At 48.0% G+C, this 24,115-nt stretch overlaps 1 protein-coding gene across 8 annotated transcripts in view; it reads left to right on the top strand.

Moving 5' to 3' along the window:
• Positions 1 to 4,463: 4,463 nt before the first annotated feature.
• The window catches only part of OBSL1 (obscurin like cytoskeletal adaptor 1), a 685,475-nt gene continuing 665,823 nt past the window's right edge, over positions 4,464 to 24,115 (top strand). For all 8 annotated transcript variants that reach the window (XM_085650183.1, XM_085650179.1, XM_085650182.1 and 5 more), the window contains exon 1: positions 4,464 to 5,047. The gene's annotated coding sequence lies outside the window, so the exon portion shown is untranslated. The remainder of the gene's footprint in view (positions 5,048 to 24,115) is intronic.

The raw sequence follows: 24,115 nt of genomic DNA, 5'->3' as shown, positions 1-24,115 counted from the left end.
ATAATTATAATTTATTTTACTTAATTAACTTCCATCCTGCACCCCTACAAACCACACACCCCACTACGACACTGTAAATTACTATCAACAATTAAAATTAAAAATTATAAATCACTTAAAATTACAAGCTATATTTGAAAATATTGTCCTCAATTATACAATGTTTAACATAACATTAATATATGAATTAAAACACATAAAGATAATTAAAAAAAATATTTTTTTACAATTATGGTATTGAAAACGATATTAACAACATCGATATTCTTGAAAAAGATATTACCTACAAAAATCAATATTCTTGTAAACAATATTTCTTCATCACGATATTTATGTTTCCCAATATTTAAAATTCAATATTTCTCTACCTCGATATTTCTAGATCGACATTTTGTGCAAATACCACATGCTGAGGATCAAGTCATGTCCAGGGCCAGTGCTTTTAATGGGCAGGTGTTGTCTGGTACTGAGTACCTGCACTTCTTTCATTTGATAGGGGCAGTGCCTGCACTTCTCAGCGCCGCTGCAGTACCTTTTATGGACGAGTACCGGCACTTCAGGAGCAAAGGGGTACTCTGAATGTTGAGTACCCGCACTTCCATATCCCCTTTTAAAACATAGTCCAGCGCTGGTGTTGAGGTTACTTAGGTGTCGTGTCAGACATGCTAGGGGTCCGGACATGTCCAGAGCTAGTGCTGAGGTTCACATATGTTCTGTCAGACATCTTGAGGGTCTGGCACAGTGAGGGTCCAGACATGTCTAGGGCTGGTGTTGAAGGTTCACATATGTTCTATCGGAAATCTTGATGGTCTGACCTGCTGAGGGTCCGGACATGTTCGGGGCTAGTGTTGGGGGTTCACATATGTGTTGAAAGACATCTTGAGGGTCAGACACGGCGGGGGTCTGAACATGTCAAGAGCAAGTGCGAAAGATTCACATATGCTCAATCGGACATCTTGAGGGTCTGACACGCTGAGGATCTGGACATGTCCAGGTCTTGTGTCGGATATGTAGAGTGTTCACATATGTGCTGTCGGACATCTTGAAGGTCTGACCTGCTGAGAGGCTGAACATGTCCACTGCTGGTGTTGAGGGTTCACATGTGTGCTGTCAGACATCTTGAGGATCTGACCCGGTGAGGGTCTGGACATGTCCAGTGCTGGTGTCGAGGGCTCATAATGTTCTGTCAGACATATTGAGGGTCTGACACGCTGAGGGTCCGGACGTCTCCAGGGCTAGTGTTGAGGGTTCACATATGTTCTATCGGACATCTTGATACTCTGACATGCTGAGGGCCCTGACATTTCCAGGACAATTTTTGAGGATTCACATATGTGCTGTCCGCTATCTTGATGGTCTGACATGGTAAGGGTCCGGGCATGTCTAGGGCTAGTTTTGAGGATTCACAAATGTTCCATCGGACATCTTGAGACTCTGACATGCTGAGGGTCCCGACATTTCCAGGATAATTGTTGAGGGTTCACATATGTGCTGTCCGACATCTTGATGGTCTGACTTGGTAAGGGTCCGGTCGCGCCAGGGCTAGTGTTGAGGTTTCAGCTATGTGTTGTCAGACATCTTGAGGGTCTGACCTGCTGAGGGTTCAGACATATTGAGGGTTAGTGTTGAGGGTTCACATACGTTCTGTCCGACAACTTGAGGGTCTGACATGATGAGAGTACGGGCATATCCGGGGCTGGTGCTGAGGGCTCATATGTGTTCTGCCAGACATCTTGCGGGTCTGGCACAGTGAGGATCCGGACATGTCCGGGGCTGGTGTTGTTGGCTCATATATGTTCTGTGAGACATCTTTAGGATATGACACAAGGAGGGTCCGGACATGTCCAGGGCTGGTGTTGAGGGCTCATATGTGTTCTGTCAGACATCTTGAGGGTCTGGACATGCCCAGGTCTAGTGTTGAGGGTTCACATAAGTTCTGTCAGACATCTTGAGGGCCTGACACGGCAAGGGTCCGAACATGACCGAGGCTGGTGTTGAGGGCTCATATGTTTTCTGTCAGACATTTTGAGGGTCTGACACAGCGAGGGTCCTGACATGTACAGTGCTGGTGTCCAGGGCTCATATGTGTTCTGTCAGACATCTTGAGGGTCTGACATGCTGAGGGTCCGGACATGTCCAGGGCTAGTGTTGAGGGTTCATATGTGTTTTATCGGACATCTTGAGGGTCTAACACAGTGAGGGTCTGGACATGTCCAGGGCCAGTGTTGCGGGTTCACATACGTTTTGTCAGACATCTTTAGGGTCCGACACGGCGAGGGTCCGGACATGTCCAGGGCTCGTGCTGAGGGCTCATATGTGTCCTGTCAGACATCTTGAGGTTCTGACCCCGTGATGCTCTGGGTGTGATGTGCGCCCTAGGGGGGCACCACGAGCCCTGGCATCCAGACATCTTGAGGGTCTGACACAACGAGGGCCCGGAGATGTCCAGTGCTGGTGTCGAGAGCCCATTTGTGTTCTGTCAGACATCTTGAGGGCCTGACACGCTGAGGGTCTGGACGTGTCCGGGGCTAGTGTTGAGGGTTGACATGTGTGCTGTCAGACAGCTTGAGGATCTGACCCGGCGAGGGTCCGGACATGTCCAGGGCTGGTGTCAAGGGCTCATATGTGTTCTCTCAGACATTTAAGGGTCTGACACCCTGAGGGTCCGGAAGTGTCCATAGTGTTGAGGATTCAGATATGTTCTATCGGAGATCTTGAGACTCTGACATGCTGAGGGTCCCGACATCTCCAGGACAATTGTTGAGGGTTCACATATGTGCTGTCAGACATCTTGAGGGTCTGACACAGTGAGGGTCCGGACATGTCTAGTGCTGGTGTTGAGGGCTCATATGTGTTCTGTCAGACATTTTTTATTTTTTTACATATTTATATAGCGCGAACTCGACCCGAAGGTATTGGAGCGCTTTGCACGAGCACCGTATTTACATTACACATCCAGGCACGGGGAGATAAAGTGATTTGCCCAGAATCACAGGATGTGGACGGGACCCCGAGGCTCGAACCCTGGTTTCCAGCACCAGAGGCGGCAGCGCAGCCGACGGACCACACCCTCTCCCTACGTCTTGAGGTTCTGACCCGGCGAGGCTCCGGGTGTGATGTGCGCCCCAGGGGGCACCACGAGCCACGGCAGGTTCTGCCTCCAGCATCACGCCGAGGGCCGGCGCCCCGCAGTGACCCTATACTTAGCCTCCCCCAGCTGCAGACCCTCAGGGCCGCCTTATCACCCCCCCTGTCATCGGCGGGTATTTTGGGAGAGCAGCTGCAGGCGGGAAGGAGACCGAGGCACTCACTGCAGACACGGCCCGGGGTGGGCCGCTGCCAGGGGCTGGGAGAGAGTCAGGGGCTGGGAGAGAGTCAGGGTCCAGAGAGACAGCCAGGGTAAGAGAGAGCCAGGGTCCGTGGGGAGAGTCTGGGTCCGAAGAGAGAGTCTGGGTCCGGGAGAGAGTCAAGGATAGAGGAGAGAGTCTGCGTCCAGAGAGACAGCCAGGGTAAGAGAGAGCCAGGGTCCGTGGGGAGAGTCTGGGTCCGAAGAGAGAGTCTGGGTCCGGGAGAGAGTCAAGGTTAGAGGAGAGAGTCTGCGTCCAGAGAGACAGCCAGGGTAAGAGAGAGCCAGGGTCCGTGGGGAGAGTCTGGGTCCGAAGAGAGAGTCTGGGTCCGGGAGAGAGTCAAGGTTAGAGGAGAGAGTCTGCGTCCAGAGAGACAGCCAGGGTAAGAGAGAGCCAGGGTCCGTGGGGAGAGTCTGGGTCCGGAGAGAGAGTCTGGGTCCGGGAGAGAGTCAAGGTTAGAGGAGAGAGTCTGCGTCCAGAGAGACAGCCAGGGTAAGAGAGAGACAGGGTCCGTAGGGAGAGTCTGGGTCCGCAGGGAGAGTCTGGGTCCGCAGAGAGAGTCAGGGTTAGAGGAGAGAGTCTGGGTCCAGAGAGACAGCCAGGGTAAGAGAGAGCCAGGGTCCGAGGAGAGAGTCTGGGTCCGGGAGAGAGTCAAGGTCCGGGAGAGCGTCAGGGTCCGGGAGAGAGTCAGGGTCCGGGAGACAGTCAGGATAGGAGAGAGTCTGGGTCCGGGGAGACAGGATAGGAGAGAGTCTGGGTCCGGGGAGACAGGATAGGAGAGAGTCTCGGTCCGGGATGATAGGTTAGGAGAGAAACAGGGTCCGGGAAGAGAGCCCGAGTCAGGGGAGAGAGTGAGGGTAGAAGAGAGCCCAGACGTGAGAGAGCCCAAAGCTAGGAGAGTGTCAGGTGCCAGAGAGAGTGTCAGGAGTCTAAGCGAGGGTAAGGGGCTGGGGGGGGGAGGGGGGGTCCTAAGGTCCATACGGTAGGTGAGAGTCAGGGGTCTGAGAGAGCGGCAGAGGCCTGAGAGGGGGTCTGGGGTGGGGCGGGGGAGAGTCCAGAGCCTGGCAGTGGGCAGGGGCCTGAGAGGGGGTCTGGGGTGGGGAGGGAGGGAGAGAATCCAGAGCCTGGGAGGGGTTAGGAGCCCGAGAGAGGGTCCGAGGAGATTAGTGGTCGGGAGTCCGGAGACCAGGAGGGAGTCCCAAACCGATGAGAGACAGTCAGCCCAGAGCGAGGAAGCCATCATTCCATAGGGGACTGACTGACGGCTGCTGAGAGGGAGAATCAGAGGTGTCTGGCGGAGAGTAAGGTGTCTGGCGGAGAGTAAGGTGTCTGGCGGAGAGTAAGGAGTCTGGTGCAGAGCCAGGGCTCCAGGGAGCGTGCCTGGTAGGATCCCGGGGAGTCACCTGAAGCAGGATAGAGACATCCCTCAAGAGCCGGAGGCAGACGGTGCGTCTGAAGAGAAGCCGAGACAGCTACACAAGAGAGCTCTACCGATTCCAGAAAGTGGGGTGAGGGGGTCAAGAGATAGCCGAGGACCCCTGAGCCACAAGGACCCCTGTTCTGAGGACGGGTGTCAGCTGTGAGCTGCACTCACCGGAGTGGACTCACCCTCCAGACTCTCAGAGCCGAGGGATGCTCTGTGCAGGCCTCGGAGGGTCTCCTGCGGACATCACCAGCTACTGAGCGCAGCACCAGAGAAGGTGAGTGAGCTGCGAGGGACACCCTGCCCTCACCCTCAGTCCCGGGGTCAGTCACTCTTCATCCTCTGCCCTTCCTTCTCGAGTGACGGGGAGCCACTGGAGGCTTTTAAGCAGCGGGTTTAGGCTGGCCATAAACAAGCCTGGCTGCTTGGTGCTGTACTAGTTGTGGGCGGCGGGATTGGTCGGCCGGAATGCCGGAGTACAAGGAGTTAGCGTAATCGATGCGAGACATGACACGGGCAAGGATCACTTGGATGAGCGCCTCCGTGGAGAGAAATCTGCTAACTTTACGGATTCTTCTTAAATGGAAGAAGCACGCGGAGACCACAGAATCTATCTGAGCCTTCATGGGAAGATCACCGCTAATAATGATCCCAAGACTCTTAACCGAGCTAGCTGGAGAGGGGGGACATCCTAGGGATGTGAGCCAGAAGTTGGAGTTCCAAGGGTTGGCGGGGGCCCCCGGTGAGGACCAGCTCGGTTTTATCAGGATTGAGCTTGAGCTGATTTAAGTTCATCCAGTTACTGATAAAGTTCATAGTGGATTGAAAGTTTTCCATTGAGGAGGGAGAAGTGTCGATGGCTGGCGAAGGCTAGCTGGAGGTCGCTAGCTGGAGGTCGTCGGCATAGTTAAAGGTGACGACTTCTCTCTTGTGGAGGGCAAGGATCAGGGGAAAGATGTACAGGTTGAAAAGGAGAGGGGAGAGGGAGGAGCCCTGCGGGACCCCACAGGACAGTCTTCTCTTCTCCGAGGTGAAGTTAGCAAGGCGGACTGCTTGATAGCGGTCGCTGAGGAAAGAGGAGATCCACTTCAGAGGGAGCCCCCGGACCCGGCACTATCGACCCGGTCGACCAGTAGATCGTGGTCGACGGTGTCGAAAGCCGCCTGCCCCAAACTTCATCCTCTGTCCTTCCTTCTCTCCACCACTGCCCCAAACTTCATCCTCTGCCCTTCCTTCTCCCCACCCCTGCCCCAAACTTCATCCTCTGTCCTTCCTTCTCTCCACCCCTGCTCCAAACTTCATCCTCTGCCCTTCCTTCTCCCCACCCCTGCCCCAAACTTCATCCTCTGCCCTTCCTTCTCTCCACCACTGCCCCAAACTTCATCCTCTGTCCTTCCTTCTCTCCACCCCTGCCCCAAACTTCATCCTCTGCCCTTCCTTCTCTCCACCACTGCCCCAAACTTCATCCTCTGCCCTTCCTTCTCCCCACCCCTGCCCCAAACGTCATTCTCTGCCCTTCCTTCTCACCACCCCTGCCCCAAACTTCATCCTCTGCCCTTCCTTCTCTCCACCCCTGACCCAAAATTCATCCTCTGCTCTCCCTTCTCCCCACCCCTGCACCAAACGTCATCCTCTGCCCTTCCTTCTCCCCACCCCTGCCCCAAACTTCATCCTCTGCCCTTCCTTCTCTCCACCCCTGACCCAAACGTCATCCTCTGCCCTTCCTTCTCCCCACCCCTGCCCCAAACTTCATCCTCTGCCCTTCCTTCTCTCCACCCCTGACCCAAACGTCATCCTCTGCCCTTCCTTCTCCCCACCCCTGCCCCAAACGTCATCCTCTGCTCTCCCTTCTCCCCACCCCTGCACCAAACGTCATCCTCTGCCCTTCCTTCTCCCCACCCCTGCCCAAAACTTCATCCTCTGTCCTTCCTTCTCTCCACCCCTGCCCCAAACGTCATCCTCTGCCCTTCCTTCTCCCCACCCCTGCCCCAAACTTCATCCTCTGCTCTCCCTTCTCCCCACCCCTGCACCAAACGTCATCCTCTGCTCTCCCTTCTCCCCACCCCTGCACCAAACTTCATCCTCTGTCCTTCCTTCTCTCCACCACTGCCCCAAACTTCATCATCTGTCCTTCCTTCTCTCCACCCCTGCCCCAAACTTCATCCTCTGTCCTTCCTTCTCTCCACCACTGCCCCAAACTTAACCCTCTGCCCTTCCTTCTCTCCACCACTGCCCCAAACTTCATCCTCTGCCCTTCTTTCTCCCCACCCCTGCCCCAAACTTCATCCTCTGCCCTTCCTTTTCTCCACCCCTGACCCAAAATTCATACTCTGCTCTCCCTTCTCCCCACCCCTGCCCCAAACTTCATCCTCTGCCCTTCCTTCTCTCCACTACTGCCCCAAACTTCATCCTCTGCCCTTCCTTCTCTCCACCACTGACCCAAAATTCATCCTCTGTCCTTCCTTCTCTCCACCCCTGCCCCAAACTTCATCCTCTGCTCTCCCTTCTCTCCACCACTGCCCCAAACTTCATCCTCTGCCCTTCCTTCTCCCCACCCCTGCCCCAAACTTCATCCCCTGCCCTTCCTTCTCCCCACCCCTGCCCCAAACTTCATCCTCTGCCCTTCCTTCTCTCCACTACTGCCCCAAACTTCATCCTCTGTCCTTCCTTCTCTCCACCACTGCCCCAAACTTCATCCTCTGCCCTTCCTTCTCTCCACCCCTGCCCCAAACTTCATCCTCTGCTCTTCCCTCTCCCCACTCCTGCCCCAAACTTCATCCTCTGATCTCCCTTCTCTCCACCCCTGCCCCAAACTTCATCCTCTGTCCTTCCTTCTCTACACCACTGCCCCAAACTTCATCATCTGACCTTCCTTCTCCCCACCCCTGCCCCAAACTTCATCCTCTGCCCTTCCTTCTCTCCACCACTGACCCAAAATTCATCCTCTGTCCTTCCTTCTCTCCACCCCTGCCCCAAACGTCATCCTCTGCTCTCCCTTCTCTCCACCCCTGCCCCAAACTTCACCCTCTGCCCTTCCTTCTCCCCACCCCTGCCCCAAACTTCATCCCCTGCCCTTCCTTCTCCCCACCCCTGCCCCACATGTGATCCTCTGCTCTCCCTTCTCCCCACCCCTGCCCCAAACTTCATCCTCTGCTCTTCCCTCTCCCCACCCCTCGACCCCTGCCCCAAACTTCATCCCCTGCCCTTCCTTCTCTCCACCCCTGCCCCAAACTTCACCCTCTGCCCTTCCTTCTCCCCACCCCTGCTCCAAACTTCATCCCCTGCCCTTCCTTCTCTCCACCCCTGCCCCACATGTCATTCTCTCCTCTCCCTTCTCTGCACCCCCTTCCTCCACCCTGCTCCTCCGCCCCCTCTCCCTTACACCACGTCTTTCAACGTTGCTGTTCTCTTTGACATGTTTTGCACTGTTAGTGTGTAAGTGAAGCAGAAGTTTCCATACACGAGTGTGCTGCGAAGCACGGACCGACTGCCCCCTCTCCCTTCACCCGGTCCTGTGCAAGATCGTTACTGACGTCACTAGCGTCACCGGGGTCACTGGCGTCACTGGGGTCAAGTCACAATATGCCTTCCCTTGGAGTCAGCAACAGCTGGTCAGAAGAAGCGACGACACCTGACGGTCTGCCGTCCCTAAACCATCCCCAGCTGCATCCGCCCTCCCCCCTCTCCTCCACTACACTATCCCCGAAGCCCTCCCATCCTCTGCACAATATTTGGGGCGTTTGATAGTGTTGGTTCATCCCTGGGTGTCTGACAACGTCTGTTTGTTCATGGGTATTTGGTAGTCTTGGTTTATCTGTGAGTGCCTGACAGTGTCTGTCTATGGGTATTTGGTAGTCTTGGTTCATCTTTGAGTGCCTGACAGTGTCTGTCTATGGGTATTTGGTAGTCTTGGTTCATCTTTGAGTGCCTGACAGTGTCTGTCTATGGGTATTTGGTAGTCTTGGTTCATCTGTGAGTGCCTGACAGTGTCTGTCTATGGGTATTTGGTAGTCTTGGTTTATCTTTGAGTGCCTGACAGTGTCTGTCTATGGGTATTTGGTAGTCTTGGTTCATCTGTGAGTGCCTGACAGTGTCTGTCTATGGGTATTTGGTAGTCTTGGTTCATCTGTGAGTGCCTGACAGTGTCTGTCTATGGGTATTTGGTAGTCTTGGTTCATCTGTGAGTGCCTGACAGTGTCTGTCTATGGGTATTTGGTAGTCTTGGTTCATCTGTGAGTGCCTGACAGTGTCTGTCTATGGGTATTTGGTAGTCTTGGTTCATCTGTGAGTGCCTGACAGTGTCTGTCTATGGGTATTTGGTAGTCTTGGTTTATCTGTGAGTGCCTGACAGTGTCTGTCTATGGGTATTTGGTAGTCTTGGTTTATCTTTGAGTGCCTGACAGTGTCTGTCTATGGGTATTTGGTAGTCTTGGTTCATCTGTGAGTGCCTGACAGTGTCTGTCTATGGGTATTTGGTAGTCTTGGTTTATCTTTGAGTGCCTGACAGTGTCTGTTTGTTTATGGGCAGTTGATAGTAACAGTTCATCTTTGGGTGACTGACAGGGTCTGTTTGTTTATGGGCAGCTGATAGTAACAGGTCATCTTTGGGTGACTGGCAGTGTCTGTCTATGGGTATTTGGTAGTCTTGGTTCATCTGTGAGTGCCTGACAGTGTCTGTCTATGGGTATTTGGTAGTCTTGGTTTATCTTTGAGTGCCTGACAGTGTCTGTCTATGGGTATTTGGTAGTCTTGGTTCATCTGTGAGTGCCTGACAGTGTCTGTCTATGGGTATTTGGTAGTCTTGGTTTATCTTTGAGTGCCTGACAGTGTCTGTCTATGGGTATTTGGTAGTCTTGGTTCATCTTTGAGTGCCTGACAGTGTCTGTCTATGGGTATTTGGTAGTCTTGGTTCATCTTTGAGTGCCTGACAGTGTCTGTCTATGGGTATTTGGTAGTCTTGGTTCATCTGTGAGTGCCTGACAGTGTCTGTCTATGGGTATTTGGTAGTCTTGGTTCATCTTTGAGTGCCTGACAGTGTCTGTCTATGGGTATTTGGTAGTCTTGGTTTATCTTTGAGTGCCTGACAGTGTCTGTCTATGGGTATTTGGTAGTCTTGGTTCATCTGTGAGTGCCTGACAGTGTCTGTCTATGGGTATTTGGTAGTCTTGGTTCATCTGTGAGTGCCTGACAGTGTCTGTCTATGGGTATTTGGTAGTCTTGGTTCATCTGTGAGTGCCTGACAGTGTCTGTCTATGGGTATTTGGTAGTCTTGGTTTATCTTTGGGTGTCTGACAGTGTCTGTCTATGGGTATTTGGTAGTCTTGGTTCATCCCTGGGTGACTGACAGTGTCTGTTTGTTCATGGGCAGCTGATAGTAACAGGTCATCTTTGGGTGACTGGCAGTGTCTGTCTATGGGTATTTGGTAGTCTTGGTTTATCTTTGAGTGCCTGACAGTGTCTGTCTATGGGTATTTGGTAGTCTTGGTTCATCTGTGAGTGCCTGACAGTGTCTGTCTATGGGTATTTGGTAGTCTTGGTTTATCTTTGAGTGCCTGACAGTGTCTGTTTGTTTATGGGCAGTTGATAGTAACAGGTCATCTTTGGGTGACTGACAGTGTCTGTTTGTTTATGGGCAGTTGATAGTAACAGTTCATCTTTGAGTGCCTGACAGTGTCTGTTTGTGTATGGGCAGCTGATAGTAACAGGTCATCTTTGGGTGACTGGCAGTGTCTGTCTATGGGTATATGGTTGTGACGGTTCATCTCTATGTGTCTGATAGTGTCTGCTTGTCTGTGGGTATCTCTGGGTGTCTGACAGTGTCTGTGTGACTATGTGAATTTGATAGTGACGGTTTAACTCTGGGTGCCTGACAGCGTCTGTTTGTGTAAGGGTATTAGATAATGATGGTTTATCTCTGAGTAGCTTACAGTGTCTGTTTGTCTATGGTTAGTCAACAGTGTTGGTTCGTCTGTGAGTGCCTGACAGTGTCTGTCTATGGGTATTTGGTAGTCTTGGTTCATCTGTGAGTGCCTGACAGTGTCTGTCTATGGGTAGTTGATAGTAACAGTTCATCTGTGAGTGCCTGACAGTGTCTGTCTATGGGTATTTGGTAGTCTTGGTTTATCTTTGAGTGCCTGACAGTGTCTGTCTATGGGTATTTGGTAGTCTTGGTTCATCTGTGAGTGCCTGACAGTGTCTGTCTATGGGTATTTGGTAGTCTTGGTTCATCTGTGAGTGCCTGACAGTGTCTGTCTATGGGTATTTGGTAGTCTTGGTTCATCTGTGAGTGCCTGACAGTGTCTGTCTATGGGTATTTGGTAGTCTTGGTTCATCTGTGAGTGCCTGACAGTGTCTGTCTATGGGTATTTGGTAGTCTTGGTTCATCTGTGAGTGCCTGACAGTGTCTGTCTATGGGTATTTGGTAGTCTTGGTTTATCTGTGAGTGCCTGACAGTGTCTGTCTATGGGTATTTGGTAGTCTTGGTTTATCTTTGAGTGCCTGACAGTGTCTGTCTATGGGTATTTGGTAGTCTTGGTTCATCTGTGAGTGCCTGACAGTGTCTGTCTATGGGTATTTGGTAGTCTTGGTTCATCTGTGAGTGCCTGACAGTGTCTGTCTATGGGTATTTGGTAGTCTTGGTTCATCTGTGAGTGCCTGACAGTGTCTGTCTATGGGTATTTGGTAGTCTTGGTTCATCTGTGAGTGCCTGACAGTGTCTGTCTATGGGTATTTGGTAGTCTTGGTTCATCTGTGAGTGCCTGACAGTGTCTGTCTATGGGTATTTGGTAGTCTTGGTTTATCTGTGAGTGCCTGACAGTGTCTGTCTATGGGTATTTGGTAGTCTTGGTTTATCTTTGAGTGCCTGACAGTGTCTGTCTATGGGTATTTGGTAGTCTTGGTTCATCTGTGAGTGCCTGACAGTGTCTGTCTATGGGTATTTGGTAGTCTTGGTTTATCTTTGAGTGCCTGACAGTGTCTGTTTGTTTATGGGCAGTTGATAGTAACAGTTCATCTTTGGGTGACTGACAGGGTCTGTTTGTTTATGGGCAGCTGATAGTAACAGGTCATCTTTGGGTGACTGGCAGTGTCTGTCTATGGGTATTTGGTAGTCTTGGTTCATCTGTGAGTGCCTGACAGTGTCTGTCTATGGGTATTTGGTAGTCTTGGTTTATCTTTGAGTGCCTGACAGTGTCTGTCTATGGGTATTTGGTAGTCTTGGTTCATCTGTGAGTGCCTGACAGTGTCTGTCTATGGGTATTTGGTAGTCTTGGTTTATCTTTGAGTGCCTGACAGTGTCTGTCTATGGGTATTTGGTAGTCTTGGTTCATCTGTGAGTGCCTGACAGTGTCTGTCTATGGGTATTTGGTAGTCTTGGTTCATCTGTGAGTGCCTGACAGTGTCTGTCTATGGGTATTTGGTAGTCTTGGTTCATCTGTGAGTGCCTGACAGTGTCTGTCTATGGGTATTTGGTAGTCTTGGTTCATCTGTGAGTGCCTGACAGTGTCTGTCTATGGGTATTTGGTAGTCTTGGTTCATCTGTGAGTGCCTGACAGTGTCTGTCTATGGGTATTTGGTAGTCTTGGTTTATCTGTGAGTGCCTGACAGTGTCTGTCTATGGGTATTTGGTAGTCTTGGTTTATCTTTGAGTGCCTGACAGTGTCTGTCTATGGGTATTTGGTAGTCTTGGTTCATCTGTGAGTGCCTGACAGTGTCTGTCTATGGGTATTTGGTAGTCTTGGTTCATCTGTGAGTGCCTGACAGTGTCTGTCTATGGGTATTTGGTAGTCTTGGTTCATCTGTGAGTGCCTGACAGTGTCTGTCTATGGGTATTTGGTAGTCTTGGTTCATCTGTGAGTGCCTGACAGTGTCTGTCTATGGGTATTTGGTAGTCTTGGTTCATCTGTGAGTGCCTGACAGTGTCTGTCTATGGGTATTTGGTAGTCTTGGTTTATCTGTGAGTGCCTGACAGTGTCTGTCTATGGGTATTTGGTAGTCTTGGTTTATCTTTGAGTGCCTGACAGTGTCTGTCTATGGGTATTTGGTAGTCTTGGTTCATCTGTGAGTGCCTGACAGTGTCTGTCTATGGGTATTTGGTAGTCTTGGTTTATCTTTGAGTGCCTGACAGTGTCTGTTTGTTTATGGGCAGTTGATAGTAACAGTTCATCTTTGGGTGACTGACAGGGTCTGTTTGTTTATGGGCAGCTGATAGTAACAGGTCATCTTTGGGTGACTGGCAGTGTCTGTCTATGGGTATTTGGTAGTCTTGGTTCATCTGTGAGTGCCTGACAGTGTCTGTCTATGGGTATTTGGTAGTCTTGGTTTATCTTTGAGTGCCTGACAGTGTCTGTCTATGGGTATTTGGTAGTCTTGGTTCATCTGTGAGTGCCTGACAGTGTCTGTCTATGGGTATTTGGTAGTCTTGGTTTATCTTTGAGTGCCTGACAGTGTCTGTCTATGGGTATTTGGTAGTCTTGGTTCATCTTTGAGTGCCTGACAGTGTCTGTCTATGGGTATTTGGTAGTCTTGGTTCATCTTTGAGTGCCTGACAGTGTCTGTCTATGGGTATTTGGTAGTCTTGGTTCATCTGTGAGTGCCTGACAGTGTCTGTCTATGGGTATTTGGTAGTCTTGGTTCATCTTTGAGTGCCTGACAGTGTCTGTCTATGGGTATTTGGTAGTCTTGGTTTATCTTTGAGTGCCTGACAGTGTCTGTCTATGGGTATTTGGTAGTCTTGGTTCATCTGTGAGTGCCTGACAGTGTCTGTCTATGGGTATTTGGTAGTCTTGGTTCATCTGTGAGTGCCTGACAGTGTCTGTCTATGGGTATTTGGTAGTCTTGGTTCATCTGTGAGTGCCTGACAGTGTCTGTCTATGGGTATTTGGTAGTCTTGGTTTATCTTTGGGTGTCTGACAGTGTCTGTCTATGGGTATTTGGTAGTCTTGGTTCATCCCTGGGTGACTGACAGTGTCTGTTTGTTCATGGGCAGCTGATAGTAACAGGTCATCTTTGGGTGACTGGCAGTGTCTGTCTATGGGTATTTGGTAGTCTTGGTTTATCTTTGAGTGCCTGACAGTGTCTGTCTATGGGTATTTGGTAGTCTTGGTTCATCTGTGAGTGCCTGACAGTGTCTGTCTATGGGTATTTGGTAGTCTTGGTTTATCTTTGAGTGCCTGACAGTGTCTGTTTGTTTATGGGCAGTTGATAGTAACAGGTCATCTTTGGGTGACTGACAGTGTCTGTTTGTTTATGGGCAGTTGATAGTAACAGTTCATCTTTGAGTGCCTGACAGTGTCTGTTTGTGTATGGGCAGCTGATAGTAACAGGTCATCTTTGGGTGACTGGCAGTGTCTGTCTATGGGTATATGGTTGTGACGGTTCATCTCTATGTGTCTGATAGTGTCTGCTTGTCTGTGGGTATCTCTGGGTGTCTGACAGTGTCTGTGTGACTATGTGAATTTGATAGTGACGGTTTAACTCTGGGTGCCTGACAGCGTCTGTTTGTGTAAGGGTATTAGATAATGATGGTTTATCTCTGAGTAGCTTACAGTGTCTGTTTGTCTATGGTTAGTCAACAGTGTTGGTTCGTCTGTGAGTGCCTGACAGTGTCTGTCTATGGGTATTTGGTAGTCTTGGTTCATCTGTGAGTGCCTGACAGTGTCTGTCTATGGGTAGTTGATAGTAACAGTTCATCTGTGAGTGCCTGACAGTGTCTGTCTATGGGTATTTGGTAGTCTTGGTTTATCTTTGAGTGCCTGACAGTGTCTGTCTATGGGTATTTGGTAGTCTTGGTTCATCTGTGAGTGCCTGACAGTGTCTGTCTATGGGTATTTGGTAGTCTTGGTTCATCTGTGAGTGCCTGACAGTGTCTGTCTATGGGTATTTGGTAGTCTTGGTTCATCTGTGAGTGCCTGACAGTGTCTGTCTATGGGTATTTGGTAGTCTTGGTTCATCTGTGAGTGCCTGACAGTGTCTGTCTATGGGTATTTGGTAGTCTTGGTTCATCTGTGAGTGCCTGACAGTGTCTGTCTATGGGTATTTGGTAGTCTTGGTTTATCTGTGAGTGCCTGACAGTGTCTGTCTATGGGTATTTGGTAGTCTTGGTTTATCTTTGAGTGCCTGACAGTGTCTGTCTATGGGTATTTGGTAGTCTTGGTTCATCTGTGAGTGCCTGACAGTGTCTGTCTATGGGTATTTGGTAGTCTTGGTTCATCTGTGAGTGCCTGACAGTGTCTGTCTATGGGTATTTGGTAGTCTTGGTTCATCTGTGAGTGCCTGACAGTGTCTGTCTATGGGTATTTGGTAGTCTTGGTTCATCTGTGAGTGCCTGACAGTGTCTGTCTATGGGTATTTGGTAGTCTTGGTTCATCTGTGAGTGCCTGACAGTGTCTGTCTATGGGTATTTGGTAGTCTTGGTTTATCTGTGAGTGCCTGACAGTGTCTGTCTATGGGTATTTGGTAGTCTTGGTTTATCTTTGAGTGCCTGACAGTGTCTGTCTATGGGTATTTGGTAGTCTTGGTTCATCTGTGAGTGCCTGACAGTGTCTGTCTATGGGTATTTGGTAGTCTTGGTTTATCTTTGAGTGCCTGACAGTGTCTGTTTGTTTATGGGCAGTTGATAGTAACAGTTCATCTTTGGGTGACTGACAGGGTCTGTTTGTTTATGGGCAGCTGATAGTAACAGGTCATCTTTGGGTGACTGGCAGTGTCTGTCTATGGGTATTTGGTAGTCTTGGTTCATCTGTGAGTGCCTGACAGTGTCTGTCTATGGGTATTTGGTAGTCTTGGTTTATCTTTGAGTGCCTGACAGTGTCTGTCTATGGGTATTTGGTAGTCTTGGTTCATCTGTGAGTGCCTGACAGTGTCTGTCTATGGGTATTTGGTAGTCTTGGTTTATCTTTGAGTGCCTGACAGTGTCTGTCTATGGGTATTTGGTAGTCTTGGTTCATCTGTGAGTGCCTGACAGTGTCTGTCTATGGGTATTTGGTAGTCTTGGTTCATCTGTGAGTGCCTGACAGTGTCTGTCTATGGGTATTTGGTAGTCTTGGTTCATCTGTGAGTGCCTGACAGTGTCTGTCTATGGGTATTTGGTAGTCTTGGTTCATCTGTGAGTGCCTGACAGTGTCTGTCTATGGGTATTTGGTAGTCTTGGTTCATCTGTGAGTGCCTGACAGTGTCTGTCTATGGGTATTTGGTAGTCTTGGTTTATCTGTGAGTGCCTGACAGTGTCTGTCTATGGGTATTTGGTAGTCTTGGTTTATCTTTGAGTGCCTGACAGTGTCTGTCTATGGGTATTTGGTAGTCTTGGTTCATCTGTGAGTGCCTGACAGTGTCTGTCTATGGGTATTTGGTAGTCTTGGTTCATCTGTGAGTGCCTGACAGTGTCTGTCTATGGGTATTTGGTAGTCTTGGTTCATCTGTGAGTGCCTGACAGTGTCTGTCTATGGGTATTTGGTAGTCTTGGTTCATCTGTGAGTGCCTGACAGTGTCTGTCTATGGGTATTTGGTAGTCTTGGTTCATCTGTGAGTGCCTGACAGTGTCTGTCTATGGGTATTTGGTAGTCTTGGTTTATCTGTGAGTGCCTGACAGTGTCTGTCTATGGGTATTTGGTAGTCTTGGTTTATCTTTGAGTGCCTGACAGTGTCTGTCTATGGGTATTTGGTAGTCTTGGTTCATCTGTGAGTGCCTGACAGTGTCTGTCTATGGGTATTTGGTAGTCTTGGTTTATCTTTGAGTGCCTGACAGTGTCTGTTTGTTTATGGGCAGTTGATAGTAACAGTTCATCTTTGGGTGACTGACAGGGTCTGTTTGTTTATGGGCAGCTGATAGTAACAGGTCATCTTTGGGTGACTGGCAGTGTCTGTCTATGGGTATTTGGTAGTCTTGGTTCATCTGTGAGTGCCTGACAGTGTCTGTCTATGGGTATTTGGTAGTCTTGGTTTATCTTTGAGTGCCTGACAGTGTCTGTCTATGGGTATTTGGTAGTCTTGGTTCATCTGTGAGTGCCTGACAGTGTCTGTCTATGGGTATTTGGTAGTCTTGGTTTATCTTTGAGTGCCTGACAGTGTCTGTCTATGGGTATTTGGTAGTCTTGGTTCATCTTTGAGTGCCTGACAGTGTCTGTCTATGGGTATTTGGTAGTCTTGGTTCATCTTTGAGTGCCTGACAGTGTCTGTCTATGGGTATTTGGTAGTCTTGGTTCATCTGTGAGTGCCTGACAGTGTCTGTCTATGGGTATTTGGTAGTCTTGGTTCATCTTTGAGTGCCTGACAGTGTCTGTCTATGGGTATTTGGTAGTCTTGGTTTATCTTTGAGTGCCTGACAGTGTCTGTCTATGGGTATTTGGTAGTCTTGGTTCATCTGTGAGTGCCTGACAGTGTCTGTCTATGGGTATTTGGTAGTCTTGGTTCATCTGTGAGTGCCTGACAGTGTCTGTCTATGGGTATTTGGTAGTCTTGGTTCATCTGTGAGTGCCTGACAGTGTCTGTCTATGGGTATTTGGTAGTCTTGGTTTATCTTTGGGTGTCTGACAGTGTCTGTCTATGGGTATTTGGTAGTCTTGGTTCATCCCTGGGTGACTGACAGTGTCTGTTTGTTCATGGGCAGCTGATAGTAACAGGTCATCTTTGGGTGACTGGCAGTGTCTGTCTATGGGTATTTGGTAGTCTTGGTTTATCTTTGAGTGCCTGACAGTGTCTGTCTATGGGTATTTGGTAGTCTTGGTTCATCTGTGAGTGCCTGACAGTGTCTGTCTATGGGTATTTGGTAGTCTTGGTTTATCTTTGAGTGCCTGACAGTGTCTGTTTGTTTATGGGCAGTTGATAGTAACAGGTCATCTTTGGGTGACTGACAGTGTCTGTTTGTTTATGGGCAGTTGATAGTAACAGTTCATCTTTGAGTGCCTGACAGTGTCTGTTTGTGTATGGGCAGCTGATAGTAACAGGTCATCTTTGGGTGACTGGCAGTGTCTGTCTATGGGTATATGGTTGTGACGGTTCATCTCTATGTGTCTGATAGTGTCTGCTTGTCTGTGGGTATCTCTGGGTGTCTGACAGTGTCTGTGTGACTATGTGAATTTGATAGTGACGGTTTAACTCTGGGTGCCTGACAGCGTCTGTTTGTGTAAGGGTATTAGATAATGATGGTTTATCTCTGAGTAGCTTACAGTGTCTGTTTGTCTATGGTTAGTCAACAGTGTTGGTTCGTCTGTGAGTGCCTGACAGTGTCTGTCTATGGGTATTTGGTAGTCTTGGTTCATCTGTGAGTGCCTGACAGTGTCTGTCTATGGGTAGTTGATAGTAACAGTTCATCTGTGAGTGCCTGACAGTGTCTGTCTATGGGTATTTGGTAGTCTTGGTTTATCTTTGAGTGCCTGACAGTGTCTGTCTATGGGTATTTGGTAGTCTTGGTTCATCTGTGAGTGCCTGACAGTGTCTGTCTATGGGTATTTGGTAGTCTTGGTTCATCTGTGAGTGCCTGACAGTGTCTGTCTATGGGTATTTGGTAGTCTTGGTTCATCTGTGAGTGCCTGACAGTGTCTGTCTATGGGTATTTGGTAGTCTTGGTTCATCTGTGAGTGCCTGACAGTGTCTGTCTATGGGTATTTGGTAGTCTTGGTTCATCTGTGAGTGCCTGACAGTGTCTGTCTATGGGTATTTGGTAGTCTTGGTTTATCTGTGAGTGCCTGACAGTGTCTGTCTATGGGTATTTGGTAGTCTTGGTTTATCTTTGAGTGCCTGACAGTGTCTGTCTATGGGTATTTGGTAGTCTTGGTTCATCTGTGAGTGCCTGACAGTGTCTGTCTATGGGTATTTGGTAGTCTTGGTTCATCTGTGAGTGCCTGACAGTGTCTGTCTATGGGTATTTGGTAGTCTTGGTTCATCTGTGAGTGCCTGACAGTGTCTGTCTATGGGTATTTGGTAGTCTTGGTTCATCTGTGAGTGCCTGACAGTGTCTGTCTATGGGTATTTGGTAGTCTTGGTTCATCTGTGAGTGCCTGACAGTGTCTGTCTATGGGTATTTGGTAGTCTTGGTTTATCTGTGAGTGCCTGACAGTGTCTGTCTATGGGTATTTGGTAGTCTTGGTTTATCTTTGAGTGCCTGACAGTGTCTGTCTATGGGTATTTGGTAGTCTTGGTTCATCTGTGAGTGCCTGACAGTGTCTGTCTATGGGTATTTGGTAGTCTTGGTTTATCTTTGAGTGCCTGACAGTGTCTGTTTGTTTATGGGCAGTTGATAGTAACAGTTCATCTTTGGGTGACTGACAGGGTCTGTTTGTTTATGGGCAGCTGATAGTAACAGGTCATCTTTGGGTGACTGGCAGTGTCTGTCTATGGGTATTTGGTAGTCTTGGTTCATCTGTGAGTGCCTGACAGTGTCTGTCTATGGGTATTTGGTAGTCTTGGTTTATCTTTGAGTGCCTGACAGTGTCTGTCTATGGGTATTTGGTAGTCTTGGTTCATCTGTGAGTGCCTGACAGTGTCTGTCTATGGGTATTTGGTAGTCTTGGTTTATCTTTGAGTGCCTGACAGTGTCTGTCTATGGGTATTTGGTAGTCTTGGTTCATCTGTGAGTGCCTGACAGTGTCTGTCTATGGGTATTTGGTAGTCTTGGTTCATCTGTGAGTGCCTGACAGTGTCTGTCTATGGGTATTTGGTAGTCTTGGTTCATCTGTGAGTGCCTGACAGTGTCTGTCTATGGGTATTTGGTAGTCTTGGTTCATCTGTGAGTGCCTGACAGTGTCTGTCTATGGGTATTTGGTAGTCTTGGTTCATCTGTGAGTGCCTGACAGTGTCTGTCTATGGGTATTTGGTAGTCTTGGTTTATCTGTGAGTGCCTGACAGTGTCTGTCTATGGGTATTTGGTAGTCTTGGTTTATCTTTGAGTGCCTGACAGTGTCTGTCTATGGGTATTTGGTAGTCTTGGTTCATCTGTGAGTGCCTGACAGTGTCTGTCTATGGGTATTTGGTAGTCTTGGTTCATCTGTGAGTGCCTGACAGTGTCTGTCTATGGGTATTTGGTAGTCTTGGTTCATCTGTGAGTGCCTGACAGTGTCTGTCTATGGGTATTTGGTAGTCTTGGTTCATCTGTGAGTGCCTGACAGTGTCTGTCTATGGGTATTTGGTAGTCTTGGTTCATCTGTGAGTGCCTGACAGTGTCTGTCTATGGGTATTTGGTAGTCTTGGTTTATCTGTGAGTGCCTGACAGTGTCTGTCTATGGGTATTTGGTAGTCTTGGTTTATCTTTGAGTGCCTGACAGTGTCTGTCTATGGGTATTTGGTAGTCTTGGTTCATCTGTGAGTGCCTGACAGTGTCTGTCTATGGGTATTTGGTAGTCTTGGTTTATCTTTGAGTGCCTGACAGTGTCTGTTTGTTTATGGGCAGTTGATAGTAACAGTTCATCTTTGGGTGACTGACAGGGTCTGTTTGTTTATGGGCAGCTGATAGTAACAGGTCATCTTTGGGTGACTGGCAGTGTCTGTCTATGGGTATTTGGTAGTCTTGGTTCATCTGTGAGTGCCTGACAGTGTCTGTCTATGGGTATTTGGTAGTCTTGGTTTATCTTTGAGTGCCTGACAGTGTCTGTCTATGGGTATTTGGTAGTCTTGGTTCATCTGTGAGTGCCTGACAGTGTCTGTCTATGGGTATTTGGTAGTCTTGGTTTATCTTTGAGTGCCTGACAGTGTCTGTCTATGGGTATTTGGTAGTCTTGGTTCATCTGTGAGTGCCTGACAGTGTCTGTCTATGGGTATTTGGTAGTCTTGGTTTATCTTTGAGTGCCTGACAGTGTCTGTTTGTTTATGGGCAGTTGATAGTAACAGGTCATCTTTGGGTGACTGACAGTGTCTGTTTGTTTATGGGCAGTTGATAGTAACAGTTCATCTTTGAGTGCCTGACAGTGTCTGTTTGTGTATGGGCAGCTGATAGTAACAGGTCATCTTTGGGTGACTGGCAGTGTCTGTCTATGGGTATATGGTTGTGACGGTTCATCTCTATGTGTCTGATAGTGTCTGCTTGTCTGTGGGTATCTCTGGGTGTCTGACAGTGTCTGTGTGACTATGTGAATTTGATAGTGACGGTTTAACTCTGGGTGCCTGACAGCGTCTGTTTGTGTAAGGGTATTAGATAATGATGGTTTATCTCTGAGTAGCTTACAGTGTCTGTTTGTCTATGGTTAGTCAACAGTGTTGGTTCGTCTCTGGGTGTCTGATAGTGTCTGTTTTCCACTGGGTGTTTGTTAGTGTTGATTCGCCTTTGGGTAACTGAAAGCTTGCATTGTTTTCGGGGTGTCTGATGGTGCGTTTGGGTCTCTTTGAACTTGATTGTGTCTGCTAGGTCCTTGCTGCCCGAGTGCTGTGTTTTTCTGTCTGTGTGTTTGATGGGCGCCAAGGGTGCCTCGATGCTTGTCTTTTGACTTTTTGCTGAATATTAACCTCCGACTGTCTGATAGTTTCTGGTGGTCTGTGTCTAATTTGATCTTTGTCTCTAAATATGTCTGTTATTCTTTGCATTGTCTAATACTGTTTGTTGATCTGTTTGTTGATCTGTTTTTACTCTACAGTGTGTGTCTTAGTCTCCCATTGTCTGATAGTATCCACTGGTTTCTATGCGTCTGGTGGTCGGCGTGGAGTTGGCTTGTTTGTGTTTGATTGTCTCAGTCGGTGTCTGGGTGTATGACTGTGTGTATTGTTGACTGGTTGCCTTGTGGAGCACATTGCAATTTGGATGTCTGACAATACTGCTGATTTCTAATATCAATGGTTGGACTCTTGATGTCATCGTGCTTTATGTTTATTGGTCTCTGGGTAGATGGTCGTGTATGTTAACTTTTCGTGTTTGATAGTGGATTTAGTCATTCTGTGATAGGGTTTGTTGGTTTCCGGGTCACTGGTAGGGTATGTTAACTGTGGGTGTTTGATGATGGGTTTAGTCATTGTGTGATAGTGTTTGTTGGTCGCTGGGGGTGTTTGATGGTGAGTTTACTCATTCTGTGATGGTGTTTGTTGGTCGCTGGATAGCTGGTAGCATATATTACCTTTGGGCGTTTCATAGTGGATTTAGTCATAGTGTGATAGTGTTTGTTGGTATATACCTTCGGGTGTTAGATGGTGGTTTCAGTCATTGTGTGATATTGTTTGTTGGTCTCTGGGTAACTGGTAGCAATTATATTACCTTTGGGTGTTTGATGGTGGGTTTAGTCATTGTGTGATAGTGTTTGTTGGTCTCTGGGTACCAGGTAACATGTATTACCTTTGGGTGTTTGATGGTGGGTTTTGTCATTGTATGATAGTGTTTGTTGGTCTCTGAGTAGCAGGTAGCATGCATTACCTTTGGGTGTTTGATGGTGGGTTTAGTCATTAAATTATAATGTTTGTTGGTCTCTGGGTAGCTGGTAGCGTATATACCTTTGGGTGTTTGATGGTGGGTTTAGCCAATGTGTGATAGTCTTTGTTGGTCTCGGGTAGCATATATACCTTTGGGTGTTTGATGGTGGATTTTGTCATTGTTTAATAGTGTTTGTTGGTCTCTGGGTAGCTGGTAGCATATATTACCTATGGTTGTTTGATGATGGGTTTAGTCATTGTGTGTTAGTTGTTGTTGGTCTCTGTGTAGCTGGTAGCATATATACCTTAGGGTGTTTGATGGTGGGTTTAGTCATTGTGTGATAGTGTTTGTTGGTCTCTGGGTAGCTGGTAGCATATGTTAACTTCGGTGTTTGATGGTGGGTTTAGTCATTGTGTGTCAGTTGTTGTTGGTCTCTGGGTAGCTGGTAGCGTATATACCTTAGAGTGTTTGATGGTGGGTTTAGTCATTGTGCGATAGTGTGTTGGTCCCTGGGTAGCTGGTCGTGTATGTTAACTTTGGGTGTTTGATGGTGGGTTTAGTCATTGTGTGATAGTGTTTGTTGGACTCTGTGTCGCTGGTAGCATATATTACCTTTGGGTGTTTGATGACAGGTTTAGTCTTTGTGTGATAGTATTTGTTGGTCTTTGGGGGTGTTTGATGGTGGGTTTAGTCATTATATGATAGTGTTTGTTGGTCTCTGGGTACCAGGTAACCTGTATTACCTTTGGGTGTTTGATGGTGGGTTTTGTCATTGTGTGATAGTATTTGTTGGTGTCTGGGGGTGTTTGATGGAGGGTTTAGTCATTGTGTGATAGTCTTTGTTGGTCACTGGGTAGCAGGTAGCATATATTAACTTCGGGTGTTTGATGGTGGGTTTAGTCATTGTGTGATAGTGTTTGTTGGTCTCTGGGTAGCTGGTACCGTATATACCTTCGGGTGTTTGATGGTGGTTTCAGTCATTGTGTGATAGTGTTTGTTGGTCTCTGGGTACCAGGTAACATGTATTACCTTTGGGTGTTTGATGGTGGGTTTTGTCATTGTATAATAGTGTTTGTTAGTCTTTTTTTCAAAATCTTTATTCGGCATCTAAAAAACACCATAAAAGCACATAACAATAAAAAGATGAAAAATTTCATTAAAATTCATGCTGATATACATCAAATACAGTACAAATTTTTGATTCAACAAACCCCTCTTGTTTTCCTTATTGTTAAGGCCATCTTCAAGAAATTCACCACACAAAACAGAGTCCGAGAGTCATTTACCATTTGTAGGTGTAGCAAGGCAACCCTGGCCTGCTTGAATTTAGCCTGTTTTAAAATACCAACTAAAAATCGACGTCTCAGCACTGAATAGAATGGGCATAACAATACAAAATGAAGGGTGTCCTGAGGAGATCGTAGATCGCAGCCACAGGGACCCTTCTGCTCAACCGAAACAGTAAAACCATGAGGCACAGATAACAAGTGATGTAAAAGATTGAGCCTAAAACGGGTGATTAAAAACCAATCCTGAGCATTACACATAAGGGTCAAATACGGTTCCATCCCGCCACCGTTTTCAACATATTGTAAGCTATAACAGAGTTCTTACCCCCTTCTTTTGTTTCTCTCTGCAATTAGACATAGTTAAAATATCTTTTCATCACCAATTTCCTGTCCAAACGGGTAATTACCATGGGGGTACTAAAAAGGTTTTTACATCTAGTAGACTCAAGAGAGGACTTTACATATCTCAGCCAAGGAATGGACAACCCTTTATCCCTACTGATGCTGTCCATAATTATTTGCCTGTTTAGTTCAGCCTCTGGGTTTGCCCATATCCTAATCCAGGCCATAATCGGCTTCAAATGAACCACATCCTCTATATAAGCCAATCCTAGTTCCTCATGGGTGACATAGGACGAGGTACTTTGGGAAATGTTAAGTAGGGATCTCAGGTATTTATTCTCCTCTGTCTGGAGCTGATGGACTTCTCTACAGCCCCAAAGTTCAGCTCCAT

Source organism: Triturus cristatus, chromosome 3_2 (assembly GCF_964204655.1).
Source record: "Triturus cristatus chromosome 3_2, aTriCri1.1, whole genome shotgun sequence".
In the NCBI taxonomy this organism is placed as follows: Eukaryota; Metazoa; Chordata; class Amphibia; order Caudata; family Salamandridae; genus Triturus; species Triturus cristatus.
The sequence above is the reverse complement of the archived record's forward strand: the minus strand, read 5'-3'. Positions and strand labels throughout refer to the sequence as shown.